This window comes from Cupressus sempervirens, chromosome 4 (genome assembly GCF_028749045.1).
Source record: "Cupressus sempervirens isolate cs-2001-9-10 chromosome 4, ASM2874904v1, whole genome shotgun sequence".
NCBI classification, from domain to species: Eukaryota; Viridiplantae; Streptophyta; class Pinopsida; order Cupressales; family Cupressaceae; genus Cupressus; species Cupressus sempervirens.
The window spans coordinates 141,722,161-141,729,433 of NC_143121.1; positions in this window are offsets into that span (position 1 = coordinate 141,722,161).

Consider the following 7,273-nt stretch of genomic DNA (forward strand, 5'->3'; position numbering starts at 1 on the left):
CAAATTTTGGCGGAGAGGGCAAAAAATGGCAACAATACCAAAGAATGGGAAAAAATAATCACTGAATTCTGCCATAGACCAAATGAACCAAAGAAGTTGTGCTTCTTCTAGAGACTCCTCTTTCACAAGTTATCTATCCTTAAACTAGATGGGGATGTTAATCTTTTCTCGTGCTCCAGAAAATCAAAGGCTCTTTACCACATTTTTTTAATTTCTTGTTTTGTCAAGGAGGTTTGGGCCATGTTTGGGATTATACTATATCAAAATTTCAACATTCATAACATCATTTCAGGGATATTCTTGAGCAACAATAAATGTTTTAATCTTTTTTGGTATGTTGTTTCTACTAAAATTTTATGGCTCTTATGGAAAAATAGGAATGGTAGCTTATTTTCTAGTGCTATTAGAAATCTTACTGGGTCTCTTAGGAGATTCATAATCTATGACATTTCAATGCAAATCACTTTGATTTTAAAGATTGAGGAGAAAAAGTTCCAGTAGCTACTACAAAATGGAACAGCCACCATGTTGAAGGAAGAGCTTAAGTATGAGTATATGACAAAGATAGACAAAGGGGAGTCTTCTACCTTTGGAAATGCCCTGAAGGAAGAAAGAAGAATGATCAAGGAGAAGAAGTAACAACCCATTGCTCCTGACCTAGCTTTTTTCCTTCCTCTAGTGATGGTGAGTGTGATACACCCAGGCCCAAAGTACTAGACTACAGTGGTTCCTAGAAATATTATGCTTGATTAGATTTTGTCTTATGTTTGATAAAGAAAATCCCTAATGTTTATATGATCTGAATATGTTATTTTTGTAAATTGTTTCTTGATGAGAATAATCTAAACCACAATAGTTGAAGTAACAATCGATATAAGATAAATTGATATAATGGTTACATTGAGTTGTAATTTTTTGATTCTTTGTACTCAATAGAAATAAAAAGGTTAACACCAAAATCATTAAACTTCAAGGACATTAAAGTCTTATTTTTGTTGGCAGTTTAAAGACGATATAAACTAATGAAATGTGTAAAATTGCATGAAGTTTATGACTATTTTTTTTTTAAATGAACAAGAATTGATGTGTTCTTTTAATTTTAAAAGGTGATTTATTGATTGTTGAAAATTAGGGGGTTTACCTCCTACCAAAAAAATATATGTAAAAAATATCTTTTTTGTATGAGTTCAAAACATGTTAGATGACATGTATAGATATTGTAGGAAAAAAGAAAGAATTGTTTACGATTTTTATTTTGTGATTAATAGCTTTTCAAAGTCAAACTTATCCAAAATTGATAGTTGTCTCCTAGCTCTATTATCCTATCAAATATATACCTATATATATATATATATATATATATATATATATATATATATATATATATATATATATATATAGAGAGAGAGAGAGAGAGAGAGAGAGGAATCTCTCCTCTAGTGCAACATATGATTTTTAAAAAATTTTGATATGATTTACTATTTTTTTTTGTCATTCTACCTCTTTCAAAAACTTAATATACCTAATCTCATTATCTAATAAACTAACATCATTTTTCTCATCCAAATTGTATAAAAATAATATGCTAAAAAAAAATATTCCTAGATCTACAAAGGGGTATTCTTGATTTTTCAAATTTGACAATTTTTAATACAGAAACAAAGTCTTAAAGCAATTCTTTTTGTGATTATTTAGATTTTGATGATGTGTCTACCATATGGCATACCATAGCAGAAGGCTCGATTGAATGAAGTCAAATCTCACTTTTCCAAGACCCTATACTAGTCACCCCTATGGGCAATGACGTGGGTACTAATGCCTCATAGTAAGGAGGCATCATTGTTCATTTTAAACCCAAATTAATCAAATAATTTTTCCTTTCGTGCTTATTTGGTTTATAAATTGACATTTTGGAAGGGAGTAGTGGGAAGGTGATCTTTGCTTCAAGGATTATTAATGAGATTTATTTCACTACTTTGTGTCATGGGTAATCAAAGGGCTAGATCAAGAAAACATGATCGAAAGAGGAATGACAAAATCAAAGGTTATACAAAATGTAATTAACAAGTTGTTGATGATGAAGATGAACCTATTAATGTTGAAGAAGATACAACTCAGATAGGGGAAGAAATTGGTAGTAGTCAAAATATTTTTTCAAGCATGCAAGATTCGATGAATTGAATGAAGATTATATTTTAATCAAATTTCATCTAAAATTGCATCTTATAAAAATGTGGGCAGATCTTGGCAAGCCATATGTGGAGCATCTTAATATTCCTTTTGTTGAAAAGGAACATGTACAGAAGGAAATACTAGGTATTATTAATGATTTGGACCACACTCTTATTCAATGTTTCACTCCTTTAGTAGAGGGTAACCATGGTCAATGTGGAAGGGGACATATGTGCAAGTCATGTGGATCTTTGTGCTTATTTGGGACTATCATAAAAGAGGAAGATGATGATGGATTCATGAACGATGGATTTCTCAGTCTGACATTTGTTATTGATACATAGGTAAATATTTACAAATTTATTTTAAAACATAATCACATTTCATAGATAAAAGAATGAATAATTAATTTAGTATCAATTGATTATCCTCAAATTCAAGGCAAGAGTGTTGTGGCACTGGTAGTGATTTCCCGGCCTTGATTTACACTACATCATTAGCTCCACAAGTATGTATTAAATAAATAATTTGAATCAATACATTTGATTACTACATAATTATATGAAAGGTTGTCTCATAACTTATTGTCCATGTGCATTAGTTCAATGTTGGATCATCAATATTCACATTTGAAAATGAATGTGGGCATCATGCCACTTACATTGAGATATCTTTATTTTCATGTTAATTTGATTTACTTGATTATATTAATTCAATACATTAATGAATAACTAAAAGAGTTGACAAATTATGACCAATATCTAGAGTCAAACTGGTCATGACATTGATAACACTCCTTCACCTAGTTTTCTAACAATATCATTGCTATATGTACAAATTCATTATAATGTACATGTTAATGTTACATTCTTGTATGAATGGTTGTCTTATAACTTTGCATACATGTGTACTAGCTAAATGTTGGAGCTTCGACATCAAGAACGTAAAATTAATGACATGGTGGCACCTTCACAGATGTACCATCTATTCCTTGGTGGAGTTGTAAAAATAAATATGTATTATTGATAAATACTCATTTTGTTTTTGTTGGCTCCCAAATCAATAGATTGGAAAGTACTAAAAGGATGCCAAGCTTTATCTTTGAACTCTCCAACTGATAGAATCCAATAAAGTATGATTGTAATCCTCTACACTTTAGGTTGTGCATCACCTAGATGGGTAAACTCTTTCTCTTCTCTCTTTCTAAATCAAAGCTTTTTATAGAAGATTAAATCCAAATTTATGTGGTGATCCTTAACTCTAAGGTGGAAAACTTAGAATGTAAGAATAAGAACTCCCTATAACTCTTAATGAATTATTCTTATTTATTATTCCTCCAATATTCTCCTACTTAACAAAAATTAAATGTAATATTTGTAAATCTTAGGTGTTCCTTACTCCTTTCAATGTATGAATACCATCTCCTTATCCAATTGGACATAGAGTCAATCTTGATAAACTCTGAATATATACTTCTCTAATAGACAACACTTTGAAAGGATTATCAGTATTATCAATCACCCAATTCTATCAATGTGACCAAATTGAATTTATAACATTAACCTATTGGATTTATTTAATCCTTGCCAAGGAACTAATTAGATATAAAGAAATAGGACAAAACTTCATCATTTCTTTCTATTTATTCAAATTAACATCACATAGCTTCAATTCAATCACACAAGTTTTAAATGTGAGAATCAATCCATGAATTGATTATAAGAGAGAGACTGAATTTAGTACAAGTAATATCCTAATTAGACAAGAAAATAGGGTATATTTTATTGATATAAAAAGGAGCAAGTACAATCAAGGATTCTTTTTCTTTCAGATGATACTAATTTATAATGAATAGTTGTGGTTTCATTCAAAAATGGGAAGCGACAATATTCCAATCATTTACATTTCATGCCTTTTCAAATCTAACTAATCATAATCAATGGAAAGTAGACAAAATTATTATAAACATAACAAATCAAAAAAAAGAAAAAAAAAAATTAACTTGCATTCAAATGGAACATCCTTATTCTCTATTACCCTCTTTGCCCCTTAGAACTACCTATTATCAATTATAGATATTCCTTAACCCATTCTAAGACTTTCATGAATGGTAGTCATTGATGGTGCAATATGTCTAACATAGTGAGGTGTTCCTTCGATCTGTTCCCCATGATTTCCCAAGATTCAACTATAAGTTTCTAGACAACATTCCTTCAAGTGCAATGACCCTATCTAAGAAGATGTTAAACTTGTCAACGGAGAAATTATTAGCCTTCTTCAAATGGTTTACAATCTATGGAGCCATATTTTGATACTCTACCTTCCAGTCTTCAAATATTTTCATACAACCTTTGAGGTCCGCAAGATTTAGAATTTTTCAATGTTTAATGGTGTCAAAGTTTGATAAATTCTCTTTAATCCTCCTTCCTCTCACACAATTTATTCCAATTCCTAAAACATTTAGCTCATTATTCATTTAGTTTCTTTAATTCTTTAGGAGCATCTAGGTCTCTTTGAATTATGTCACAAATTCATGTGATTTTAGATAGCTTGAGGACTTCCACATCTTAGCTAAACTATGTAATATAGGCTTGTTCTTCTTGAGTACACTTAACATTTTATTCAAAAAACACTATCCCTAATAGACATCTTCACATTTTCAAATCACAATATTAACCTTGAATGACCAAATATTTTCCAAGGCTAAGAATATTTGTGTTGAGAACTCTTTCTTGAATTTAGCATTAAGTGCATCTTCCATGTCCTTTAGAGTTCCTTTTTGCTCACTAGTAGTTGACTTCTAAACATTTTGATAGACAACCATTGCTTTCTAATGCTTTTCTCCATTTTGATTTTATATTTATTCATCCTTCTCTGTAAACTTGATATATAATTTGTTTATCACTTTACTAAATTCAATTTGATTGTCAAAGGAACTTTTTAATTCATCATGCATACATTTTATCTGACCCTTATTAAACATGGATTTGAACAATAGTTTATTAGTAGAGATAAGTGGATTTGTGTTCCCTACTATTTTTACAATAGTTGTTCATTCAACACTCTTAGGAAAATTAATCATGTTGAGCTTATGAGCCCCTTTTAAATTCACCCATGTAGCCATGTCTTATATTTTAGGATTCTAAACTAACCCTACGTGTAGGTATATTACTAGGGGTGGGGGGTTGAATCAGTAATCACCAACCCAATCAAATTTATAGGCCCAACAAACTTTACCAAATAGGTTTAACCTTTAAATCTTCTTTTCCTATTATCAACACTTCTAACTATACTATTATACCCTCTATCTTAACCCCAACCTTAAAGATGACTCCACATCAAGATCAATAACCCTCTTGAGGATCTCCAAGTCCTGAATGATATATTATCAATTCTAGCACCATCCTCGGTTACATCTTTGCCTTCTATGAAGTACTCCCTCTAAGGTCCTTCTTGGAAGATATATCCTCTATCCATGGACCTTATCACATATGCATTGTTGGAAATAATTCTTCAATTGTATATTTTCATTGATGCTCACACAAATGTTACTATTAACCAAGCAATGTAGAGTTTACAATATTAACCTTGTATATTTCAGTATTAACTAAGTAGTCAGGTAAAGAACTTTCAGTATTAACTAAGTAGTTGATTAATGAAGAGAATCTTGCTTGCAAAGGAGTCATAGTGTTAACCGAGTGATAGCATAATTTAATTAACAAATATTTTATTAATTGAGGTCGACTATTTGGGTATCTATTAATTTTTATGAAAGGGTACTCAACTCGAATTGTCTAATATTATGATATATAAGAAAGGTCAAGTTTGAAGATAGAATGAACAAGTGGAATATGAAATAAGATGGATATGTAAGTGAAGGAAAAGGCAGAACAGGAAAGTGTGGAAGATAAGTTGCAAAGAGCATCTTATTAGGAAAGATCTAGAGGTCAAGCCAAAATAGAGATCTGAATCTACAAAGTAAGTTGCTTCATCAATAAGGTCAAAATTATTGTTTCTTTCTAACCATTGTAGTAGTAAATAAATCTCTTAACAGAGTTGACTTAACAGTCATTTTATAAATCCTCTAACAAGGTGACATTTCAAGATTAAAGTGTTTGAAGACCTCTAACCAAGACACTCCTAACAAGGTGATCTAAATCCTTTAACAAGGTCATACTTAACAGTATGTTTTGTAACCTTTAACAGGGTTGGCTCCTAACAAAGCTCACTTCAGAAGAGTGAAAATTATTTGTGAATAGTTGCAAGGTGGTTTTTCCCAAATTGGATTTCCACCGTAAATCTTGATGTCATCTTTTTTATCTTCTTCTGCTTTATATTTTTGCAACTAAGTTACTAAATAGTTAAATAATCTTAAGATTACTTTGATAACTGAGAATTAGTAATATTCTAATGTTAACTACTATCTATAGGCGACTGCTTCTAGCTATGGGTATAGAACCGTTACCTGTCAAAGTTTATATTGACATTTAAGTGACAAGGAATTGATTTTGTTGTAACGGGTTCACCCCTCCCCTCTCAATTATACTCTTACATTTCCAACAATTGGTATCAAAGCATTTGGTGCTTGCAGGATAGTTTTTAAGGACCCAAGCTAAAGATCAAGATGTCTTATAGAAGGGAGATTCGTAAGGTCAACAAAGATAACTTTTAGCATGGCAAGAATTGATGAAGTTGCATCTATCAAGAATCAATTATATTGGTTTGTTCTACTTGGAAAATAGATATGTGCCACCACCTAAACCTATGATTTTGGAGTAGATGAAAGAGGCAAATGATCACAATATAATGATAAGTGATATAGCTTCCTCCCTAAACTATTATGAATTTGATGGGGTCCAAGATTGTCCTACTACATTTGATATGTGGGAAAAGTTGCAGAGTGTCTATGGAGGTGATACAAATGTGGAAAGAGCCAAAGTAGAAAGCTTGAGAGGAAAGTTTGATCGAATGAAAATGAAAGAAGGTGAGAACATTGTCCAATATAGTAAAAGAATCAAAGAAAGTGTGAGTGCAATCAAAGCTACAAGAAGTAAATTTTATTATGAAACAGTGGTCAGCAAGGTACTAAGAACACTACTTC